Source organism: Desmodus rotundus, chromosome 3 (genome assembly GCF_022682495.2).
Source record: "Desmodus rotundus isolate HL8 chromosome 3, HLdesRot8A.1, whole genome shotgun sequence".
Taxonomy (NCBI): Eukaryota; Metazoa; Chordata; class Mammalia; order Chiroptera; family Phyllostomidae; genus Desmodus; species Desmodus rotundus.
In genome coordinates this window covers 26144981-26154903 of record NC_071389.1, presented here as the reverse complement: position 1 = coordinate 26154903, position 9923 = coordinate 26144981, and the positions used below count along the sequence as shown (strand labels likewise).

At 47.4% G+C, this 9923-nt stretch overlaps 1 long non-coding RNA gene across 1 annotated transcript; it reads right to left on the bottom strand.

Moving 5' to 3' along the window:
• Nucleotides 1–2809: 2809 nt before the first annotated feature.
• On the bottom strand, nt 2810–5813 carry LOC128780556 (uncharacterized). Its single transcript, XR_008426482.1, has 3 exons — nt 5672–5813; nt 3952–4550; nt 2810–3367 (listed from the first exon to the last, which is right to left on the bottom strand). It is a non-coding gene; the product is annotated as an uncharacterized lncRNA (long non-coding RNA).
• Between the last annotated feature and the right edge of the window lie 4110 nt (nt 5814–9923).

Below are 9923 nucleotides of genomic sequence, written 5' to 3'. Positions count from 1 at the left end.
TTCACCGTCACCCTGGCTGGTGTGGCTCCAGTGGATTGAGCACTGGCCTGTGAACCAAAAGGTTGCCAGTTCGATTCCCAGTCAGGGCACAGGCCTGGGTTGCAGGCCAGGTCCCTAGTTGGAGGCATTACATTGATGTTCCTCTCCAACTCTTTCTCCCTCCCTCCTCCTCTCTCTAAAAGTGAATAAATAAAATCTTTTAAAAACTCACAGCCCTACTATATCAGCATCCATGGGACTCTAAGACACGTTGCAAAACATTTCCTGTGGAAAGAGTTTTTACTCCATGCTAAGGTAGCCTCAGATGGACATCCCGCTCGATTTTTCTCCTCTTCTGTCCTCCCCACAAAATCCACGATGTTTACTTGAAAAATAAACAAATAGGACTGTATTTTTCTCACAGAACAAGAAATCCAGAGGCAGACCTAGGGGTTCACATCAATTCAGCTACCTGGCAAGGCCATTGGCACCCAGACGCCATCGCTCTGCTTTGCCATCATCAGCCTATTACATTTTTATCCTCACGTTCAGTGGTTCTCAAAAGGTGGTCCTCAACCTGGCACCATCAGCCTCGCCTGGAAACTTGGTAGCAGTGCAAATTCTCAGGCATGCTCCTGACCCGGGAATCAGAAACTCTGGGGACAGGGCCCAACCATCTGTGTTTTAAGGAGCCCTCTGGGTGATTCTGACGCACATACAAGTTTGAGAACCACTGCTCATGCTGTCACCTCATGGTCACAAAATGGTCAGCACAGCTCTAAACACCACATCATCTCTGAGGACAGGAAGAGGGGGAAAAGAGTGCCCCCAATCTGACTGTTCCTGTTACCAGGAAAGCAGAAGTTTCCCCAGAAGCTCCCAGCAGACTTTCCCGTAAGACCCGTTGGCCAGAACCAGGCTGCGCGGCTCAACCCCTAACTACAAAGGTATTCAGGGAAAGCACGCATCTGGCTTGCACCCCCAGAGTGAGAGGCGGCCATAGAGAAGGGGGCTGGGAATGGCTGCGGACAGCCAGAAGGCACTGTCCACCACAGGGTCCGTGGTGGTCAGGGCCATGGATAAATTATTCCTGACTCCGTCCTGTAAAAGTAGCAGACGCTGTTGGCATTCATCTACAAATGTCATCTTAGAACTTCCAAACTCTTCAGGTGGGAGGATCTACAAGATAGAAATCTCATTCTCAAAAGATTAAAAAAAAAAGAAGACGAGAAATCTCATTCTTACTGATATTATCTGCCTTTCATGGAATAGTAGTTCTGATCATAATTCACAAGCTAGAAGAATCCTTTTTTATCCAAAACGGGCAGGACCAGGAACAAGGAAGAAGAGAAGACAAGAAATTTCAAACTGGCTTAAAGAAGCACCAATTTTACACTTTGACGTGGGGATTTCACACTGTGGCTGCTTTCAGACCATTGGCCAAACGGCCTATCAAACAAAATGCCGTCTTTCGGTACAGATCACAGAACAAAAGAAGTGCTTCAGTCTGCCTTAATAAAGTTAGTCAGTTTCCAGGCAATCAAGGAGGAGAACATTCCAGGCAGAGATTAGTGTGCATGAAATGCAGAAGTGAGAAAGGAGAACTGAAAACTGTCACATGCAAGGGGCACTAGGAGAAGCTGGAGAAGGAGCAAAGAGCCAGATGGCAAAGAGCTTTGTGTGCTGTGCCGAAGGGGTTGGACTCCACACCGTTCCTAACGTCACTAACCAGGGGCCGCAGATGGACTTTAGCACCCTGTCAACCCTCTGAAACTATCTGACAAAATCCGTGGGTGTGTGGGTCTGTGTACTTTCCCGAGGAGTGGGCCTTAGATCCGCAAAGGTGTGCGTAACCCAAATAAGTTTAAGAATCACTTGTTTGAGGAGTCAAGGCATTCGTCATTAAATGTTCTATTCGTCGCCAGAATAAATTCAACAATATTCTAGGTCCAGGTTAACTAGGAAAGGACAGAGCTCAGAGGGGACCAGGTTTCATTTTCCTGCCTGGAGCCCTTTCCTGTGCCTTTTCTGCAGTGGGCAGTCTCCAGCCAGGCCCGAGATAGAAGTGGCTGATCCTGCTGCACGTGAGAAACACTCACCACGCCACAGAGCTCCTCCTCTCTCCAAAAACCTCAGTCCCTGCTCTCTGTCACCACTCCCAAATGATGACAAAGGAGGGGACGGTGCCCCTGTGAAGAGAGGTCCACCAAGTTTCCATCACAGCTGGGCCCCTCCACAATGGCATTCCTCCAGGAAGACACCAGAAAATGGGACAGGAGAGTATCACCATTAAAAGTCTAAATTTTAAGCAGATTCTTGGACTGGGGGGTTCATATCCCTCAGCTTGTTCAAATTTAGTACCTGTCTCATCCCCAGCTGCTTTTCCAGAACTGCCTCCTTCACCATGAAGCTCCATGAGTTTTCCCAATTCAAACGTGGGTTTCTTCAGCATTTTGACTTTTCTAGCAAAGACATGATGGAGAGAATAAGTAGATTGGCAAGCTTTTCTGTCTTTCCCAGTGCTGCCTGGGGTCAATTTACTGACCACTTCTTTCAAGTTGTTTGTCTGCACCTCTCGGGTTATGACTTCCATCATCTTCTTCTGGATTTGGTGGGCCTGCGGATGCTGAGCATAAGAAGTTTTCTAATTCTGATTGTTGCTGTTGTTTCAGTAAAACCAACACAGAATAGACAAAGCAAATAACCGTCAGCATTCTTGACATCAACATGAGCTTCAGGCACAGTCTGCCATTATTTTTTAAGATTTTATTTATTTATTCTTTTTAGAAGGAGGAGAGGGAGGAAGAGAGGGAGAGAAACATCAATCAGTTGCCTCTCACACACCCCCAACTGGGAACCTGGCCCACAACTCAGGCATGTGCCCCAATGGGGAATCGAACTGATGACCCGTCAGTTCACAGGCCTGTGCTCAATCCACTGAGCCCCACCAGCCAGGGCGTGGTCTGCCATTTTTTAACCACAGAGCACATTTTGTCATGGGTAAGATCCATGCCATGGGAATTAGTCAGGCAGTTTTTGCCCCCAACATCCTCACTAATTAGCTTGAATTTTCTAAAGGCAATTTCATCATTCTGCAGATGAGCGAGGCTCATTTCAAAACATGACCCTTGAGACCATCAGATGCGAGTTTGGTTCCTTGAGTTCTCATGACTAGTGTTTTCCAATATTTCTTACACTGAACACAGCTGGTGCTTTCACACGTACCAGTCTTTCTTAGAAAACAGTCTACTTTCTTCTTGGCTCCCTTTTAGCCACTCTTCGCCCTTCGGGAGGCGCTGGGTTTTGCCCACTGCTACTGTTCTCGGTGCTGCGTAGAGAGTCTAAAGGGCACAAGGGAACTTCTCGTCTCGACTTGTCCCTGTGATTCCTGGTAAAAAAAAAAAAAAAAAAAAAATCATTTGGATCTGTTCCCAGTCTTGAGTCTTCAGAAGTCTCAACTCCAGAGGCTTGATTTCAATCATTTGTAATGAGCGAGCAAGCAAAATGGGGCAAAATATTATCACTTTTTTGTATTAACTCGAAGAAAAATTACTTTACAAAAACTCACAAGAAACACCACCATTTTTAAAATATTTGTTTTAGAAGAAGATACAGAAATGTTCTCTACATGACTAAACCCACTGACCAATGATGTTATGTTGGTTCTTTCCATTTCATTCCTGAGTCTAAGAAGCCCTTGAGGCTCTTAACCCCTTAGGTACCACACACTTGAAATATTCACCCAGGTAGACCCAACAGACCCCTGGGTAACTTTGTTGCACCTTCAATTAAGGTGGGGACTTCCTTTGACCTATTTACCCAAACATGTAACACAGCGAGTGCCTGACAAGGAAGTGGCCCATTTTCAAACGGCCACACAAATTCAGTTTTGTACCAATACTGCAGTCTGCCTCTTGGTTTTGTCTCTTACCAGAAAACATGTATGTTATCCATACTTGCCAGCTCACTCACCTCTGTTCTTTTCTTTTCTTTTCCACCTATCGATGTTATTGACTCCACTTTCCCCTGTTCTTAAAGTCCTTGCTGATAAGTGGACCTCTTCTGGTCATTCTCTGATGGTCTCACAGGCTAGGGACCTCGGGTTTGCACACACCCTCTGCACCCTCTGCTGATCTCCGACATAGTGCGGTAGGTCTGGTCCGATTCCTGTGCTGGTGGACCCTGAGGCACAGCGGTTCTGCCTGGTACCCCACTCACCGCTGGTGTAGTAGATAATGGCTGGAAAGAGCGGTGACCCCTCCGCGGGCTCGCCTGGCCCACTCTCGGGTACTAGAGAGGTGTAGCTGTGGGCTTCATGAGGGAGCCCATTCAGTCACTTCAGAGCACCCAGCTGGGCAGCCACTCCATCCATGGCTTCTAGAGACTGGGGTCCCATGACCACACACCCACTCCTCCTCACTGGTGGGGGATTCACTTTCCACAGCCTCTGAGAGACAATCCTTGCCTTCTATCTGACTCACCAGCCCTCTGCCATTTTCACCAACTGCCTATGAGATCCCCCACTGGACAGCGTGCTTCTGTACGTGACGTATGGAACACTGGCACTGGGGCTGCAGAGAAAATAACACCATAGAGGTTGTCCTGAGGATTAGAAAGAGTAAGGAGCTCTCCACTTTCTCTGTGTGACCTCAGACAAGATACTTAACCTCTGCGTGCCTCCATGTCCTCACCCACAACGTGGGGTTGGAATGGTGGTTACGAAAATTGGAAATGATGTATAAGAGGTTCTGATATATTGTAGGTGTTTAACAACGGTCCCTACCCTTATACTAGCTACAAACAGCAGGTCTACCTTTGACCCCTACTTTATCACTCAAGTCACAAAACCTCAAAGATTGAGTAACATAGCAACACAACAAAAGGCAAAAGTAGTAATCTCAGAAAAATTGACAGAAATGCAATTGTAGGGAAATTTAATGAGTTAAACATCCTAATAGAAAAATAGGGCAAATGATATGACTAGGCACCTTAATGAAGGAACAACAAAATGGTCAATAAGCACATGAAAAAATTTTGTTCTCACAAATGAATAACATAATAAAATGTTTTACCTCTCTGCTGGAAAAGATTTTAAAATCATGATACCAGCAGTATATTAAATAAATACCTCTTTAAAAGTCAGACCTTGTGAGAAGGGGATGTAAGGAGACTAAATGGTAATGGAAAAAAATAGATTAAATCAAACAATAAAAAATGAATTAAAAAGATAAAAATAAAAACCAGACCTTGAGCTCCCATTCTAGCAGTATATGAAGGAAACAATCCAATCAAGTCACAAAGAACTCAGTGTAGTAGTTTTCTTCACAGAATTGTTTATACCTTCGCAAACAGAGGCGGGAGGAGTTATGTGTGCGGGTCGGGAGCCGGGGGAGGGGAGGGAGACCCACTGCACCGGTCTCATCACCTAGCTCCTCGGTGCGCGTTCTGCGGGGCACCATAGGTACAGTTATAAAAACAATTTGACATGTCATGGGAATCCCAGGTCTGAAGACCGTTTTTCTAACGCCACGTAGAAGAGAGAAAAACAAACTCTGACACCAGACTTTCCCCACTTTCCCCTCCAACCAGACACCATTTTAGTTGTTCTAAGAGTCAAGATCCTCCCGCCCTCTGGGCCTCCACTTGCTGCTCCTTCTTTCTGGGAGAGCACGGCTGACTCTCTACCACTCACCCCGGCTTCATCCCTGCTCTTCTCTTGGCTGGCACCACACAGCTCGGACCACAAGTCTACCAGGAAACACTGGCAACATAATACACAAAGCGTAAATAAAACATCACGCATAACAGATACATCTATATGGAGAGAAAGAGAGAGAGAGAGAGGAATCGATATACCCACAACCCTCTCACGAACACTGTGTGCGACTGTTGAGTGGGTTGGAGGGTTTGACGCGTCCCAGGGTTTGCCCTGGTAACTGCTGATGGCGGCGACACACTCACTTCCAAAGAGGATGAGTGAGTCTAGCTAACAGCAGGGCTTTTGCATGGCAAGTGTGGGTCCAGAACTGAATCGCTTAGGATAAGGAAGGAGAAACAGGCTCCTTCCCCAACAGGCCTCCCCCTCCAATCTTCTTTGATACAGTATTCATCCTCTCTGCAAAATAAATTCCGAATAAATATTTAAAGAACACTAGCTTACATGGTTGCGGACCAGGCCCCCAGTAGGGGGCGCGCGAGAGGCAACCACACGCTGATGTTTCCCTCTCTTCTTGCCTTCCCTGCCTCTAAAAATAAATAAATCAAATCTTTAAAATAAAGAACACTGGCTTACGTGGGCGCCAAATTAACGGCCTGCTCAACCCATTCAAAGGAACATCCAGCATGTTTCCGCGCATCCACAGGTTGCGCCCAAACATCACTTTCACTGCCGCAGTCTCTGCACTGAGCACCCACAAATTCCTACAGAACAAACGAACAGTGGGGTGGCGAAGTCGTGCCGCGTTCTCTCAGAGGGGTTTGGTAGGAAAGGCGGAATCTAAAAAAGAAGCCGGTGAAATAAGAGCGTCTTTGGAACCTGGGGCTTTGTGGCCTCACCTAGCTGCTTCCTTGCGGTGGTGGGTAGGCTCGACCTCGTGGAAGTAGCGTGGGACTGGGATTCGGGAGGGCTGATTTCTACACCTCGTTCTGACGCCTGTGATACAGCTTTGGGCCACTTGCCGGAGGGAACTCTAGAGGTGCTTAAGGCATTAGGTCTGTAAACCCCTCGGTGTGATTCTGATGAAAACATGCACACTCATAAACACTGAGTGAGAATGTCAGCTGGATCGGAATGTCTTGTACCACCTCCCTCACAGTGAAAGGGAAACAAATTACTTGGTTGTTGCTTATTTTTGCCCACCACAGTAGCAAACACATAAAAGACAGATAAGATCTGGTGTTGGTGAGGGTGCAGAACAGCAGCCAAGCTCATAAACTGTAGTGGGAGTGTAAGTTGGTTACAAACGTTTTGGAAAGTGTCTCAGGCATTTTGGGGGTGGTATGTACACGTGCATCCTGCAAGACTATGCAACTCCTCTTCTGGGGACGGAACTGCACAAATAACAGCAGAAATACCTGAAGGAGCACATTCAGTGAGCTTCACCCTGGGTCGTTTGTGTAATCCTAACTTATCCTGAGACTCCAGATAGCCCAGTCTCTTCACGCAGTCCCATGCAAGGACGTCAGCGCCAGGAGAATGGAATTCCAATCTCGTCTCTCAGACAGCGATAAGATTTTCCTGAGCTGCGCAGTACGTCTCCCCTGCTCTCCCGACTCTCCCTGGCCTAACCTCCAAACACGAGGCTCTCGACCTTCCGTTCCCTCCCCCCTCGCCTCCTGCCTCTCCCCGCTGAATTCTCTGTCTGCTCTTGACTCTGAATCACAAAGCCTGGGAAACAACAGAACTTATCTAGAAGGCAAGATAGTGGCAGAGTGAGGGGACAAGCTGAGCAAAACAAACCCGAGTTTGGTGGGGAGGGATCCTTGCTCAGGTTCAGATCAGAGACCACGCGTTGGGAGCTGCAAAAAAAAAAAAAAAAAAAAAAAAAGGCAATAACGCCAACGCCCTTCATTTGTAAGATGTGGTTTTAACGCTTTGTTGTGATACACAGTAGATACAGGTATTAAAAAGAAAGAGGGGAATCTTTTTGTACTGGTTAGAAAGAAATCCAGGATATGCTGGTATGTTGAAGAAAAGCAAATCATGTCTATATGTATGAGAGAAAGAGATTGTAAAGAGGTGGCAGTTTGAATGCTATTTCTTTTTTGTTTTTTACAAACAATAAAAAATAAAGGCAAACATGTTAACCTTCAGATCTGAGATGTCTCCTTTCCATCAATGGGACTAACCTGGGCCTGACAGTTGTGGCTACAAGTGTTGCCTTCTAAAGTGGGAATCGGCTGAAACTACCACAGCCGTGAGCGTGGCAACGGTCTGGCCCCCCAGTGCTCTCCCTTCTGCCATCGCTGTTCATGGCCCATGTCACTCCCACTAGCGGGATCATCATCACCTAGGACACCTCTGCCAACATCCTCCAGCAAACCCTTCGATGGGAGTTCACAGAACAGCCCTGGCAGGGTGGCTCAGCTGGTTGGAGTGTCCTTCCATGCACCCAAAAGGCTGTGGGGCTGATTCCCTGTCAGGGCACACACCTAGGTTGCATGTTCATCCCAGGTCGGGGTGTGTAGGGGAGGCAATCAATCAATGTTTCTCTCTCATATCAGTGTTTCTCTCTCTTTCTCTCTCTCCCTGCTTCCTCTCTCTCAAATCAGTAAACATATCAGTAAACAGATCCTCCATGAGGATTTTTAAAAAAGAGAGAGAGAGAGCTAAGCCCTGGCTGGTGTGGCTCAGTGGATTGAGCGCCAGCAAGGCTGGTTTGGTTCCCAGTCAGGGCACATGCCTGGGTTGCAGCCAGGTCCCCAGTAGGGGGCTCGTGAGAGGCAACCACGCATTGATGTTTCTCTCCCTCTCTTTCTCCCTCTCTTACTCTGTGTCTAAAAACATAAATAAATGGAAGAGGAAAACAGAAGACAGAAGGAGAGGGAGGTCTGACTGTAGAAGAACAGTCAGAGAGATGTAGCTTTTCTGGCTCTGAAGATGGAGAAAGCGGATCATGAACAAAGAAAAGTGGGAAACCTCTAGAAGGTGGAAAAGACAAGGAATGAGCTCTCCTCTAGGGCCTCCAGGAGGGAACACAAGAAGCAAACAAGGAGTAAAACTGAGACAGAGTCAAAATCAGAGGCAGTTATAATAATCCGAGCGAAGGAGGAATGGAGTCACAGCCGGGATGGAGAGAGATGGGTGGATTGGATAAACATATAGGAGGCATCGTGACTGGAACATGGTGATAATACTTCCAGGGGAGGACAGAGGGAAGAATCAAGGCTGACACCCATATTTTTGGCTTAAGCAATAGGGCAGAGGGTGGACCCATTGGCTATGTAATCAACACAGGAAGAAGAACAGGTTTGGGGGCAAGCAGTAATTTCATTTTGGGCATATCAAAAGTGTGTGGTGCCCTTGGAACATCCTAGAGGCAGTTGGATAAGTGGGCCTGACACTCTGGGGAAAACATCCAGATGATAGTCCAAGTCAGCAGAGTGCGTTAGATGGCCCAGGAAGAACACTGGTAGTGAAAAGGTAAGGACCAGACAGGACCCTTCAGAGTGGTAAACGTGCAGAGTGAAGAAACCCACAAAGGAACCGTGAGAAGGGACAGCTAGAGATGTGGGGTTGGGGGGAGAAACAGGACAATATAGCTCATGGAAGCCAGCACACTGTAGTTTATCAATGTTACATCAGAAGTGAGGAAGAATCAGCCCTGGCTGATGTAGCCCCATGGATTAAGCACGGGCTGAGAACCAAAAGGTCACCAGTTCAATTACCAGTCAGGGCACATGCCTGGGTTGTGGGCCAGGGCCCCAGTAGGGGGCACGAGAGAGGCAACCAGACATTGATACTTCTCTCCCTCTTTCTCGTCCCCTCTCTCTAAAAATGAATAAATACAATCTTTTTAAAAAGTGAGGAGGAATCAGATGGGACAAATGGGTCAGATGGAACCAAGATCAGGACTGGGCAGTTCCGAGGAGTTTGGAGGAGCTTGGCTCTAGCTTGGCAAGAAAGCGGAGTGGTTGGCTTTCCCACCCAGGCATGTGAGGGCAGAGCCCAGGCAGGCGAACCTGCTTAGGACTGGGGCTCAGCCTAGAACAGGCATCTGATTCCAAGAAGGAGTTCCCGCTCCTCTCATTGTGCTGTGATTAAGAAGAGATGTGTGCTCTCTGGCCCCACCTTGCTCCAAGGGATAGACCCTCTTCTCAGCAGGGGAGAGGGAGTACGTCACCTACCCTGCACTCCGAACATTTTCCCTGTTCCCTGACTTTGCTTACAATGTTTCTTCCACCTAAAACATTCCAAGCTTGCCAGGCACTTCCTGGACATCAAG